A 15,870-nucleotide genomic window follows, 5' to 3' on the forward strand; every position below is an offset into this window, starting at 1 on the left:
GGATTCATTACCACTATCTCCCAGCCAGAGTTTGAGCGACCGCTATCAAACCTGGTCAGCTTGTTGCAGCACCAAGCCACCCAAGCCTCCTTCTACTCTTGAGTCAGCTAATGGGGCACCCAGTGTGCACAAACCTAACTCAGGCCAAGCTTTTGTGGAGTATCAAGAAGATAGATCCTAACTGGGCCACAGTCACTCTGATGTCTACCTCAACTATGGCCCACACAGCAGCAATGTTTTCCTTGCTGAATGCAGCCACAGGTCGAGCACATCGCTTCTCATCTTCCAGGAACTGTCTTCCGCTGCAAAATTCTGCAAACCACTAAAACAGTGGTTTTTGGAAGGTGCTTGCTCCCCAAAAGCAGCTCGCAGTCAGTCAGAGATAACAGCTCACAACCAGAGAGTCACATTGCATCTATTCTACCTATCACTGCACATCCAGAAATGTATTGCACACACCTCATATATACAGGGTGATTCAAAAGTCGCAAAACACCATTTTGTTTCAAAAACTGTGCAGGAAATGGGAAACTGAATACTCCAGTAAGGTATGGGTGAGGTGGGCTATCTTTTAGAGTATGTACCAAACATGGGTGCCATCTTCAAATTAGCCATCTTGAATCTAAGTCAGTTTTCTGAATTTTCTGCAGTTTTTGAAACAAAAGGGTGTACTGCGACTTTTGAATCACCCTGTATATATGAGTTGTGTGCAATACGTTTCCAGATGTGCAGTGATAGGTAGAATAGATGCAATCTGACTCTCTGGTTGTGAACCGTAATCTCTGACTGAGATAGATAGATAGATAGATAGATAGATAGATAGATAGATAGATAGATAGATAGATAGATAGATAGATCATGGATAGATAGATAGATAGATAGATAGATAGATAGATAGATAGATAGATAGATAGATAGATAGATGGATAGATAGATGGATAGAGAGATAGATAGATAGATAGATAGATAGATAGATAGATAGATAGATAGATAGATAGATAGATAGATAGATAGATAGATACACATACAGTGGGGCAAAAAAGTATTTGGACAGCCACTGAATGTGCAAGTTGACCCACTTAAAAAGATGAGAGAGGTCTGTAATTTGCATCATAGGTACACGTCAACTGTGAGAGACAGAATCTGAAAAAAAAACCTAGGAAATCACATTGTATGATTTTTAAACAATTTATTTGTATATTATTGCGGAAAATAAATATTTGGACAATCAAAAAGTTTAACCCAATACTTTGTAATATAACCTCGGTTGGCAATTACAGAGGTCAAACGTTTCCTGTAGTTCTTGACCAGGTTTTCACACACTGTTGCAGGTATTTTGACCTGTGCGAAGCCACTCCTTAGTTGCCCGGGTGGTGTGTTTGGGGTCATTGTCATGCTGGAAGACCCATCCATGTTCCATCTTCAATGCTCTTACTGAGGGAAGGAGGTTTTTGCCCAAAATCTCATGGTACATGGCCCCATTCATTCTCTTCTTAATATGGATCAGTCGTCCTGTCCCCTTTGCAGAAAAGCAGCCCCAAAGCATGATGTTTCAACCCCCATGCTTCACAGTGGGTATGGGGTTCTTGGGATGCCATTCATCATTCTTCTCCCTCCAAATACGGCGAGTGGAGTTTATACTAAAAATTTCAATTTTGCTCTCATCTGACCACATTACATTCTCCCAATCCTCCTCTGGATTATCCAGAGGGTCACTGGCAAACTTTAGTTGGGCCTGGACATGGGCTGGCTTAAGCAGGGGGACCCTTCGGGCGCTGCAGGATTTCAATCCATGACAACGTACTGTGTTACTAATGGTAACCTTTGTGACTGTGTTCCCAGCTCTCTTGAAGTCACTGACCAGGTCCCCCCCATGAAGTTCTGGGCTGATTCCTCACCGTTCTCAAGATCATTGATACCCCACGAGGTGAGATTTTGCATAGAGCCCCAGGTCGAGGGAGATTGTCAGTGATCTTGTATTTCTTCCATTTTATTTATAATTGCGCCAACAGTTGATCTCTTCTCACCAAACTGCTTGCCTATTGTCGAGTAACTCATCCCAGCCTTGTGCAGCTCTACAATTTTGTCCCTGGTGTCCTTAGACAGCTCTCTGGTCTTGGCCATGGTGGAGAGGTAGCAGTCTGACTGTTTGAGGGTGTGGACAGGTGTTTTTTATACAGATAACCAGTTCAAACAGTTGCCATTAATACAGGTAATGAATGGAGGATAGAAGAGCTTCTTAAAGAAGAAGTAACAGGCAGAGCCAGATTAAGAGGGGGGTCCCGGGGATAAGTACCCCGGGCCCCCTTTTTTCAAAGGGCCCCCCATCGCCGCAGCAGATCGGAACAGAGACTAGATCTGCGGTATTGCGCTGCGCTCCCGGGAGCCAGCGCCACACGCAACGGCAGGGCAGCTCAGTGATTGCTGTCCCTGGCGGCTCTGGCTCCCGGCGGCGGCTCCACTGACTTCACTGCCTGTGATGGAAGGACAGCTGAGTGACAGCTCAGCTGTCCAATAAGGTAACATAGTAACATAGTAACATAGTAACATAGTATCTGAGGTTGAAAAAAGACAATTGTCCATCGAGATCAACCTATTTGTGGTGTCCTATGCATGATGATTTGACTAAAATTTCTGACTGATGCTGCTGTCAGCCATTGCATTTAATCCCTATTTATAGTAACTATAATGCATGACTATGCACCATACCCCTGGATATCCTTTTCCAATAGGAATTTATCTAACCCATTCTTAAAGGTGTTGACAGATTCCGCCATTACAACTCCCTCGGGCAGGGAATTCCAAACACGTATTGTCCTTACCGTGAAAAAGCCTTTACGCCGTATTGTGCGGAATCTCCTCTCCTCTAACCTGAGCGAGTGTCCACGAGTCCTCTGTGTTGATCTAACCAAAAACAGGTCCTGCGCAAGCTCTGTGTATTGTCCCCTTATATATTTGTAGATGTTTATCATATCCCCTCTTAGTCTCCGCTTTTCCAATGTAAACATGCCTAGTCTTTCAAGCCTTTCCTTGTATTTCATCGTCTCCATGCCCTTAATTAGTTTGGTCGCCCTCCTCTGTACCTTTTCAAGCTCCAGGATATCCTTTTTGTAGTACGGTGCCCAGAACTGTACACAGTATTCAAGGTGTGGCCTCACTAGTGATTTATATAACGGGAGTATAATACTCTCGTCCCTAGCATCAATACCCCGTTTTATGCATGCTAATATCTTATTAGCCTTCTTTGCTGCAGTCCTACTTTGGATACTACTTCTTAGCTTGCTATCTATGAGGACACCTAAGTCCTTTTCCAGTACAGAATCCCCTAATTTTACCCCATTTAGTAGGTAGGTGTAATTTTTGTTCTTGTTACCACAGTGCATTACCTTACACTTGTCTGTGTTGAAGCGCATTCTCCATTTGGCTGCCCATGCTTCTAATTTAACTAAGTCGTTCTGAAGAGACTCAGCATCCTCCTCTGTATTTATAGCCTTACACAATTTGGTATCATCTGCAAAAATTGACACCATGCTCTCTAGACCTTCTGTTAGGTCGTTAATGAAAATATTGAACAATAGCGGTCCTAATACTGAGCCTTGCGGCACACCACTTAGCACTTCAGTCCAAGTTGAAAAAGATCCATTAACCACAACGCGCTGCTTCCTATTATCTAACCAGTTTTTGACCCAAGTGCATATTGTGCTTCCTAGCCCTGATTCTTGTAGCTTGTATATAAGTCTCATGTGTGGTACAGTATCGAACGCTTTGGCAAAGTCTAAAAAGATTACATCCACGTCTTTACCCTGATCTAGGTTTGCGCTTACTGTTTCATAAAAGCCAAGTAAGTTGGTTTGACAGGATCTGTCCTTCATAAACCCATGTTGATTCCTTTTAATGACCTTATTGGTTTCAAGGAACTTCTGAATACTATCTCTTAGAATACCTTCCAATACTTTCCCCACTATAGATGTAAGACTAACTGGTCTATAATTACCTAGTTCAGCTTTACTTCCCTTTTTGAATATAGGCACTACTTCCGCTATACGCCAGTCTTTGGGAACCATACCTGATATAACTGAATCCTCAAAGATCAAAGATAGTGGTTTTGCCAGTTCAGAGTGAAGCTCCATTAGAACCCTTGGATGAATACCATCGGGCCCTGGTGATTTATTAATCTTTAAATGTTTTAATCGGTCACAGACTACTTCCTCGCTTAAATAAGTACCTATCAGTGTGATATTGTCATTATTGAGATTGTGTGTCAGTCCCTGAATTGGGTCCTCTCTAGTGAATACTGTTGAAAAAAACTCATTTAGTGTGTCCGCTATGTCATTATCATTTTTGCTTAAGACTCCCAACTTGTCTTTCAAAGGGCCTATACTCTCCTTTTTTAATCTCTTGCTATTAATGTATTTAAAGAATTTTTTGGGATTCGCTTTGCTTTCCTTTGCTACTAGTTTTTCAGTTTCTACTTTAGCCGCTCTTATTTCCTTTTTGCAATTTTTGTTACATTCCTTATATTGCTGAAATGACTCTGCATCCCCGTCAGATTTGTATTTTTTAAATGCTCGCCTTTTCTTGTCCATAAGTTCCTTAATCTTTTTGTTAAGCCACATCGGTTTATGATTTTTATTCCCTTTTTTGCTACTCATAGGAATATATTTGAGTGTATTTTTAGCTAGCAGGAATTTTAGTACCTCCCATTTCTCCGTAGTATTTTTTCCTACAAACAAACCTTCCCATTCAATATCCCTGAAAAATACCCTCATCATTTCAAAGTTGGCTTTGCTAAAGTTTAAAGTCCTAGTTGAGCCAGTATAGGGCTGTTTGTAGAAACTGATATTGAATGTGACCATATTGTGGTCGCTGTTTCCTATGGGTTCCCCTACTATAATACCCGATACCAAATCCTGATTGTTTGTTAATACCAGGTCTAAGATTGCATTGTACCTAGTTGGTTCCTCAATTAGTTGGACTAGGTAGTTATCATTTAGTGTGTTTAAAAACATACTGCCCCTAGCAGTATCACATGAATCGTTTTTCCAGTTTATCTCTGGATAGTTAAAATCTCCCATCACTACTATGTCTCCTACTCCTGCTACTTTTTCAATTTGCTTTAGTAACAATTCATCATCAGATGCGTTGATACCAGGCGGCCTATAGCATACACCCAATACTATCTTTTTTGTTCCTTTTTCCCCGCTTGCAATTTCTACCCATAATGTCTCAACAGTGTCTACAGTCCCCTCCTGACGATCTTCCCAGATATTAGGTTTTAAAAACGGCTTTACGTACAGACACACCCCTCCACCCTTTTTATTTAGTCTGTCTCTCCTAAACAGTGTATAGCCCTCTAGATTGAATGTCCAATCATGAGATTCATCCCACCAAGTTTCAGTAATGCCTATAATATCATACTGTTTGCTTGCTGCAAGTATTTCTAGTTCACCCTTTTTACCAGTAATGCTTCTGGCGTTTACATACATACAACTAAGATAAGTATTTTCCCTTGCGTTAGGGACATCTTTCACCTTATGTGGCAAGGATGACCTGTAATCGTCATTGGTTAGTGCTTTGGTAAAATTCCTTTTAGTACCCATGTTAGTAACCTTACCGCCTGCTCTTACCCTCCCCCCAACTTCTCCCCCATTGCGTTTACTACTGCCATCCCCACTATTCTCACTGCATGACCCGTAGTTACTAGCTAAACCCTCCCCCCAGGCTCCTAGTTTAAAATCTCCTCCAACCTTCTAAACATCCTTCCCCCCAGCACCGCTGCCCCCTCCTCAGTCAGGTGCAATCCGTCACGACAAAAGAGATGGCGCATGACTGAGAAGTCCGCCCAGTGTTCCAGGAACACAAACCCCTCTTTCCTGCACCAATCCCTAAGACACACATTTACCTCCCTAATCTCCCTCTGCCTCCCTGGACTAGCGCGTGGCACTGGTAATAATTCCGAGAATATTACCTTAGATGTCCTTGCCTTCAGTTTCTTTCCTAAGTCCCTATAGTCTTTCTTAAGGACATCCCACCTTCCGCTAACTTTGTCATTGGTGCCAACGTGCACCAAGACCGCCGGGTCTTTGCCAGCCCCTCCCAACAATCTATCTACCCGGTCCGCGATGTGCCATACCCGAGCACCCGGGAGACAACAGACTGTACGGCGATCACGGTCCCGGTAGCAGATTGCCCTATCTGCCTTCCTGATGATAGAATCCCCTATTCTATGAGGAGCAGCAGCCTGCGGGTCAGTCATTGGCTGCCACTGGGCGTGCAGGCTGCAGGGAAGGAGGAGGGAGGACAGCCGCATGTGGACTCCGTGGAGGCAGCAGCCAGCCCAGCACCCATTATCAGCCAGCTCTCAGACTCCTACAACACTGGTGCTGCTGAGCTGCCCGCAACACTGGCTCCCCCGGCTCCCCGCTGCTTGTCTCGGCTCCCCACCAGCAAACACCGGCGCTGCACACAGGACAGCTGAGTGACAGCTGTCCAAAGAAAGTAAGTGTGGCTATAGTTAAAGTTTAGGTTCTAGGTATGTATATATATAGAAAAAAAGGCAGGGAAACTGCGGCACTCCAAATGCATAAAGGTTGTATTAATACAACCTTTATGCATTTGGAGTGCTGCAGTTTCCCTGTCTTTTTTTCTACATTATTTTGCTGATGGCACCCACCACTTAAGCATTATTGCCAGCATTCGAGTGCGGGTTCATATACTGGACTATGTATATATATATATATATATATATATATATATATATATATATATAATATACACACATATATATGTGTGTGTATATTTATATTATACTTTGTAGTGATTACGATTTTAATTACATTTTAGGGCACCCCTGTCGTAAGTACCCCAGGCCCCCCAAAGCCTTAATCCAGCTCTGGTAACAGGTCTGTGAGAGCCAGAAATCTTGCTGCTTGATAGGTGTCCAAATATTTATTTTCCACAAGAATATACAAGTAAATTGTTTAAAAATCATACAATGTGATTTCCTGTTTTTTTTCAGATTGCACTTGTTGATATGTGTTTGTCCTGATGACGGTGGGCAGTACCCCGAAACGTTGAATTAAAACCACCACGCTGTTTCACTATTTCTGAAGTCCGGGAGTGCCTCTATGTCATGGAGTATATAGTAGGGGTTCTGTTGGCCCGGTGAGAGCACCTGGCAAGTTACTTGGAAGCTATCTGTGGAGTGCCGGCTTGTGGAGTTTGTATATATATATTAGTGATGAGCGGATTCGGTTTTACTCGGTTTTACTCGGTTTTACTCGGTTCTCAAAATGGCATCTTATTGGCTCACGGATGTCACGTGTTTTGGATAGCCAATAAGATGCCGTTTTGAGAACCGAGTAAAACCGAGTAAAACCGAACCTCGCTCATCACTAATATGTATATATATATATATATATATATATATATATATACATACATATATATTTATTATGTGCTCTACCTGTTCTTCACGCGGGAGTTTCTTATTTTCACGGTTGTAAATGTACATGAGTGTTAAAAATTGGTAAATCTGAGACGTGTAAGACATGTAATCTATCCATGGTTCTTGGTGTTAACCGAGGAGCACCCATAGCAGATACAGTATGAAGTGACAGGACCATTTTTGTAGTTTATTAAATTCTACACACTGGAGGTGTAATCCAAATTTTGATCCGATTGTTCGTTTGGGCGTTATCGTTCACACAATGCAAGCCATGCATTGGTAATTACATCATTATGTCAACCCCCTTTTCATCCCCTTAGGGGAGGTTTATTAATAATCTAATTATGTAGTTTTCCTATTTCCCACCTGATTAATACCTATGTTAGATTTCAGCTTCCTAACCTATCGGGAAGTGAGAGAATTAGTGATGAGTGAGTGAGTGAGTGAGTGAGTGAGTGAGTGAGTGAGGGCTTTCGCATTTATATACAGATAGATCCACGGTTATCTTGGCTTCTTTGCTGCGCCTAGGCACACCATGGTTTATTTACATAAACCCTTCATCTATTGTTCTCAGCTGCAATACAATACAGAGAGAACAATACAGCATGGGATTAAGTCATGACAGCAAGGGATTAAATCTGGCTACCCAGTCTCAGTTAATCCTATTAAAGGCCAAGATAAACATGGACACATCTGTATACCTAGATATAAACATTTTTGCAGGACAATGGGAGGAAAGAGTGGCCCCCAATCCAGTATCTTGCATAGATCATCAAGGTGTATTCATCTCTTTCTGATTGGTACAGTAGTATATGGTTCAACCAAAAGAGATTGGATTGAGAAAACCATAAAGAACCAATAACTATGCATGTATTTATTTCAAGTTCCAATTAATTACAGCCTGGAGAAAAAGCATTTTACTTACTTTGGCTCAGTCGGTTGCTATGGGAGTCACCTCTAGTAACAAAGTCTATTGGTAGCAATAGCCAAATGCCATCCTCACTTTCATACTATTTCAGGGCTGTCAGGGGATACAGATTCTCTATAGATTGTAAGCTTTCCCTATAGATTGTAACCTTACAAGCAGGGCCTTCTTACCTATATGTCTGACTGTTTCTACCCAGTTTTGTTTTACTGTTGCCCCAGCTGTAGAGCGCAACGGAATATGCTGCGCTATATAAGATAACTCTGAGCCAAACATTCTAAAGGGGACGCCAGCTTTTCGTAGAAGGACCAACAAAGACATATTGCTGATAAATTCTTATGGGTCATGGCGTTTAGCTGCTTCTGATAATACAACAATTGAAAAATTGATAGTCAAGGAAAGTCCAGTAGGTGGGGCAAGTGGAAAAGGAGGAGAGCCACAGATCAGGCCAAAGCTTTGTTAGGTGGACAACAAGCGGAGTAGAAAATAATTGCTAAAGTCAGAATCAGAAAATCAGAGCATATGCATGTTACTCAGTGATCCGCAGTATCCAAACTTTTTTTTTATATCATTTTTTTTAAATCTTATAATTTGTTTCCAAAAACAGGAAGAAATACGTGAAATAACTTTGGAAATGAATAAAATGATTGTCTAAAGACTTGTCCAGTGTACTGAAGCTGATAAAAATCTTGTGTGAACTTGTAACGTTAGGCGACTGCTTGTTTCCTGAGTACCAGTACCTTCTTTATAGAGAAAAGCGCTGACAATGGGCCTGATTCATAGTTGTATGTTAATGTAATCACAGCTGTGAATTAGTACACAGTGACTGTGCAAGACTAAACAAATGTTGCAGCCACCAGGATGTGTATTGAAATACCCAACGGTGCCATCGCAGATCTTAGTGTTTGTATACAAACTAAGACGCAGCCATAGTCGCAGATCCTTTGATAAAGAGTCTCCTTGTCATGGAGCATGGCCGCCTGTACTCATGCTTCAGATCCATGTTATCTGCATACTAGATCGCAGACGCAGGCTGCAACCTACCCCAAAAATGTTGCAAAACCCCTGCCTTTTTATAGCCATTCCCCCGTTACTTGCCAAAGGCTACCTGATTGTCAGTCACACTGCGAATAAATCTTATCTGCGATCTTCGTCACAGGACCATCATAGCACTTGCGCAGTGCGACTCAGATGTATGCACAGATCGCCAATATTCGCTCAGCACCACAAACATCAAAACAGCGTATATCTCTGACTCAGGCCCCCATTTTGGCACCCTGAGCTAAAGAGAAATTTAATTTGATGAATTTCAGGTATATCAGTCCCCTGGTCCATAACTTTTTCAGTCAATTATTGCATATGTCCTTTGAAGAAACAATAGCTTGCAATTTGTTTTTCCCTTACATGTTTCATAGCTTTCTATAAGAAGTGATTTTTGAATGAGTTTTTCAAAGGAGAACTGATTGAGCTCAAGGGTCTTTACAAACGAAATGTGGAAGCTATTAGTGATTTTCAAAGTAGATTTAGACAAGGATTCATTTGTTGGAGAATGTGAAATGAACCGATAGAAGAAGCAGATTTGAAGGTGGACAGATAAATATGGTGATCAGTTTGAAGTGTATTAAAAAGGTTAACAATGTATATTAGGCCAAAAGATTGTTGTTTCAAAGTTGCCTTATGGGAAACAGAAAGTCATGTATATTCAACTTCTCAGCCTAGGAGCTACATTGTGGAAGAAATAATGGATTTTTACATGACACCAACATGACACTATAGCTAAGTAAACACTGTCCGATTTTTTGATCAGGACGAAAACTGGGGTGATTATTCGGCTAGAGAAAGGACCTAATATGTCTGCTACACACTTCTAGTTATTTATTAAAAATCTGTAAATTTTTTGTTACATTCGCCGAGGGAGAAAAGTCGGTTTATCGACACACTTCCCGATTTTTGCCCCTGGACATATGGTCAGATTATTGAAAATGCACACACACTTCGATATCAGTAGATTGTGGCTGAGATATTCGATGCTGCCCAACAGATCGGGAAATCGAACGGTCGTGTTTGTGAGCAATATTTGTTCAAGTTATCAGTGAAACACTGTAACTGTCATTGATATACACTATACAAAAAATCAGGCCGATCTCCCAATTACTGGCAAATCAGCCCAATAACTGTATAGTGTGTACTTAGCTTAAGACATAAGTAAAAGCTAAGCACTGGCATATTCTTGACATTATTGCCAAAGGTTGGTTTAGCTATTGTTTATCCAGACTCTCTAGTATCATTTTGATATAATATTAAATGTCACATTTTAGATTTCTTAACTGTGAATTAAAGTTTGTGATTTTACATGATTTTAATTGATTTTCAGTGATATTTTTCACAGCATAATGTCCACACCAGAAGGTTGACAGAATCTGAATGTCGACAGTCAGAATGCCAACATGGTTGTTAGGTCGACCACCAATATGTCAATATGCAATTTGGCCAACATGGTTAAAGTGTCGACATGTTCAAAATGTCGACATTTAATATGTCCAAACCAGAAATGAAAAAAACAAAATTCTTATTTTAACCTAATCCTAACCATACACCTAACCCTAGCTCTAACCCTATCCCTAAACTTAACTCTAAACCTAACACTAATCCTGACCCTAACTCTAACCCTAAACCTAATCCTAAACCTAACCCTAAACCTAACCCTGACCCTAACCCTAAATCTAGCCCTAACCCTAGCACTAACCCTGACCCTAAACCTAACACTAGCCCTAATCCTAACCATAACCCTGACCCTGACTCTTACTCTAACTCTAACTCTAGTCCTAAACCTAACCCTGACCCTAAATCTAACCCTGTACCTAAACCTAACCCTAGCCCTAATAATAAAAAAATAAAAAAATGTGGACATTTTGGTGTTGATATTCTGAACATGTCAAAATTTTAACCACGTTGTTGACATATTGATTATCAACCTAATGAACGCATCAACATTCTGACTGTCAACATACATATCCTGTCGACATTCTGGAATAGACATACTAACTGTTGACCTTATGAATGTTGACCAATGTTAATTTCAGATTAATTGGAGGTTTGCAAGCTTATTTGTCAATTAGCATGCTAAATGGTTTTAATTTTCCCCCAAATTCACCCTTAAATAACACACTTTAATTTACAGCCCCATTGTATTTTGCATATCACAAAACACAATTTAGATGCTAACATACAGTATGTGTGTTGCATAGGTTCACGCTAAATTGTGGGCATCATCCCTAATACAGTTAACCTCATAGTGTCCACTGCTGGAAGTTCAAAAGAAATTGACAACGGAATAAGGATTTTGGGATGACAACCAAAAACAACAAATAAAGTAGTCATATGCTTTATCTAAACAAACAAGAACTGCAATTAATGGTTCAAATTATTCTGATACAGATTGAGTATCCCATATCCAAATATTCCGAAATACAGAATATTCCGAAATACAGTTTTTTGAGTGAGACTGAGATAGAGAAACCTTTGTTTTCTATGGCTCAATGTACACAAACTTTGTTTAATACACAAAGTTATTAAAAATAATGTATTAAATGACCTTCAGGCTGTGTGTATAAGGTGTACATGAAACATAAATGAATTGTGTGAATGTATACAAACTTTATTTAATGCACAAAGTATATTATAACATTAGCTAAACTTACCTTCAGGCTGTAAGGTGTATATAAGGTGTATATGAAACACAAATGCATTCTGTGCTTAGACTTAGGTCCCATCGCCATGATCTCTCATTATGGTATGCAATTATTCCAAAATACGGAAAAATCCCATATCCAAAATACTTCTGGTCCCAAGCATTTTGGATAAGGGATACCTGTATACACAATACCCATTGTGGGTGGAAATGATTTGTCTTAATAATCCTATTCTCAATTCTAATACTGAACATACTGCAATATGGGGGTCATTCTGAGTTGTTCGCTCGTTATATTTTTCTCGCAACGAAGCGATTAGTCGCTAATGCGCATGCGCAATGTCCGCAGTGCGACTGCGCCAAGTAAATTTGCTATGCAGTTAGGTATTTTACTCACGGCATTACAAGGTTTTTTCTTCGTTCTGGTGATCGTAATGTGATTCACAGGAAGTGGGTGTTTCTGGGCGGAAACTGGCCGTTTTCTGGGCGTGTGCGAAAAAAACGCTACCGTTTCTGGGAAAAACGCGGGAGTGGCTGGAGAAACGGAGGAGTGTCTGGCCGAACGCTTGGAGACCAGGAACGAAACTGACTGAACTGATCGCAGATGCCGAGTAAGTCTGGAGCTACTCAGAAACTGCTAAGAAGTGTCTATTCGCAATTCTGCTAATCTTTCGTTCGCAATTTTGATAAGCTAAGATTCACTCCCAGTAGGCGGCGGCTTAGCATGTGCAAAGCTGCTAAAAGCAGCTTGCGAGCGAACAACTCGGAATGAGGGCCTATGTTTCAATTGTTGTGTAACACATAATGACTTTACTAATAAATTACATGCTCTGTGAAGTTAAAATAAATAAAACTCAAAGTAAAAAAAAAAAAAAACCACACTAGAGAAATACCAGAAAAGCTTAAACAACTTACCGTAATTATTAAAAAAAAAAAAAATAATGTACTAGCCACATTCCTGCGAATCATCAACTCTATTTGTATACATAGGAATGTTATGGCTGAATTTATTGAATAGCAAACCAAATATTGAGCCATTTGTTTCTCTGTACTGAGCAGTATAGTGACTAGTGTATTATTTATTACCTGACCCCACTGAAAATCCACAGACACAAACAACCTACAGAAAACAAGTGGAAAAACTAAAAGATCCAAAGACTTAATTATGACTAAGAAATGCCGCACTTCCACTAGTGTACAAATATAATTAATTATTCTGCCATCCGGTAATCATAAATACATTAATTTCAAGGGGAACAGTGGACATTCCTTGTAGGTCCACCAAAGAGAAAGCTATTTAATTTTTTTTTCTCCCAGAACTAAGAAAAAGAAAAACTACTTTGGATAATGCTATTGTGCACAAGACCAGGAAATAATGGCCAGCCAGTATATGGAAAAGTGAAGATCCGCCTTATTTCTCAGATGTAGTTTTATAAGATAATAGAATGTTTAGATCTCCCAAGACCCTCTTACTACTGACATATGTCTTACAGGTGTCCCATATTCAACATACAGTGTATGAAAGAATATACAATAACACACATTGTCAGTATACAATGCTCTGGTGTACCCTGTCATGTGTATGAGAAAATCTTCAGTCTCAGGAAGAGAAAGACACCAATGTGCCTGCCTGTTTAGTTATAGGCCTTGCTAGAAAATAAACATGGAAAGGAGCATATTATTACAGTACATAGCCATCAGGTCTCACCTTGCTTCTTAATGATAGACATAAGTATAGTACTTAGTATCACGAGTTTATGAAAGGAAAAGGAGATATATTATAAATTGCAGAATAAGTGTCTTATGCAGAGATTGCCTTGTGTCATTTTGCATGAATTTGCACTGCGTATGTTCAGAAACCGAGCGCATGCAAATATGGTATGATGGGTCGTACGCAATGTAGATGCATTGACCCTTATAGCCAAAGAGGCTGAACTGGGGTGGAACAAGGTGTTCTCATAAAAGCAAATTTCACTGTGTGCATGTTCACACAAATGTGGGCCATACAGACCAGTAAATAATGTCTGTCAGGATGTTTATCTTTTGTACATGCAATAGGAAAGTGCTAGTACTGTACGTTTTGTTGATTAAATATAGCCCCATATGAGGGTGATGTCTTTGCATGATTGCACTCCAGGGATACCTGATTTTGCAAATTGTATCCATCCAATGTTTTTCCCTGCACAATCAAGAAAATGCATTGTTCAAATAAAGTACAAATAGGCCTATTCTGCCTCTTATCAAGCCCACCCAAAACAAAATCCAAACATTCAACTAATGAAAATATAATAACAAAGCTATATACTTTTAGTTATGTCATTTTGTAAGATATGTGCTTGCATCTGTATGATATTCATTGTAAGACAAGGGAATTGCCAGTGGTGGTTATTAGACATTACACAACTCCTGGATATAACATTTTGTCAAGATCTTTCTATATATCTATCTACAGTATCTATACAGTATCTAACTATCTATATAAATTCAGTGTGTCCTGTACATCTGCTTTCATTATCTGGATGTACAAACTAAAAATATATTGAGAAAATAACATGTTAGCATTGCATAAAGGATAATGTAAATTTCACTTTTAAATTAAAATATATGAATTTTAATAACCAGACATATTCATCTTATTAAACACCTTAAGTGTCTTAAATAAGAGTAAACTTACGTCCATAGAAAAATGGTAGATGCAAATGAAAGATATTTGCTGCCATCTGCTGGGACTGCTGCAATATTACATTCCTTTACATTTTAAAAAAGACTGGAAATTGTTACCATTTCACATTATGATAAATCTGCTAACAAAACATCATGTTTTAGTGAAGACACTTGTGTTAAATAAATACAATTTAATTCATAACAAAAGACAGCTTATGTTTTTAATAGTGTAATAAAATAAGTTTTGCATATCTTGCTCACTGTATTCTTTTAACATCTTTAATTTCTTTTAATTGTATTTGACTTATCATACATAAACTCTTGTGGCACATCCAGCCTAGCCTAGGTCAGTCTAGAGTTGCCTAAACTTCACCAAAAACTTTCAGCCCCAGAAGAATCAAGCCAATTATATGACACGAAACATAACTGAGATAATTAGGTAGAAACTAAAAAAATTAATTTGTCTTTACACATAAAATCTATACTATAAAAAGAGTTTAGCAGTTATTGTTCGTGGGTTGTTTTAAGGGGAAGTATTATTTGTGATTGCGACTAGTGACATATCCTCTGACTAGTCTAACCTTTATCTTCTATATGCACTTGGTTGATGCGTAGCAGCACTTCTCATTTAGCTAATTTATGGAATGCTCTTTCTAATGTACAAATTACCTGTATCTCCCTTCCACCCTCACATGCAAACACACACACACACACACACACACACACACACACACAACTGTTAATAAATGTAGGGCCTGATTCGGAGCTGAACAAAGTAAGCACAGCAACTACATCTGTACGCAGATACTGGGCAAAAATATGCTATTGCTGCAGTAGGAGTCTTCTATTAATAGATGCCTCCTGATGGCTTGTGTGATCCACTCCTGAGTCCGAAGATGCAACATCAGATCACTTGTGAACATCGACCATCTGAGTAAACTTTAGGTCCCTCAGGATGGTCGGCAAATTTACGCTGCAGCAGAGACGTGTCACGTGCGGTGAGGTAAATGGCTGAGGTGAAGCTGGCTAGTACCAGAGCCAGATTTACATACAATTTATGAGCCCAACAGTTCATGTGGGCATTATACACAGGTACAGCAGTATATACACTGCTGGAAATTGGGTGAGTTTTGAGATGTGTGG

The 15,870-nt window shown here is 39.7% G+C and overlaps 1 long non-coding RNA gene across 1 annotated transcript in view; it reads right to left on the bottom strand.

The window, feature by feature from the left end:
• Positions 1-15,870, bottom strand: part of LOC135050804 (uncharacterized) — an 85,888-nt gene that overhangs the window by 44,010 nt on the left and 26,008 nt on the right. The window lies entirely within an intron of this gene.

The sequence above is a fragment of the Pseudophryne corroboree genome, chromosome 2 (assembly GCF_028390025.1).
Source record: "Pseudophryne corroboree isolate aPseCor3 chromosome 2, aPseCor3.hap2, whole genome shotgun sequence".
In the NCBI taxonomy this organism is placed as follows: domain Eukaryota; kingdom Metazoa; phylum Chordata; class Amphibia; order Anura; family Myobatrachidae; genus Pseudophryne; species Pseudophryne corroboree.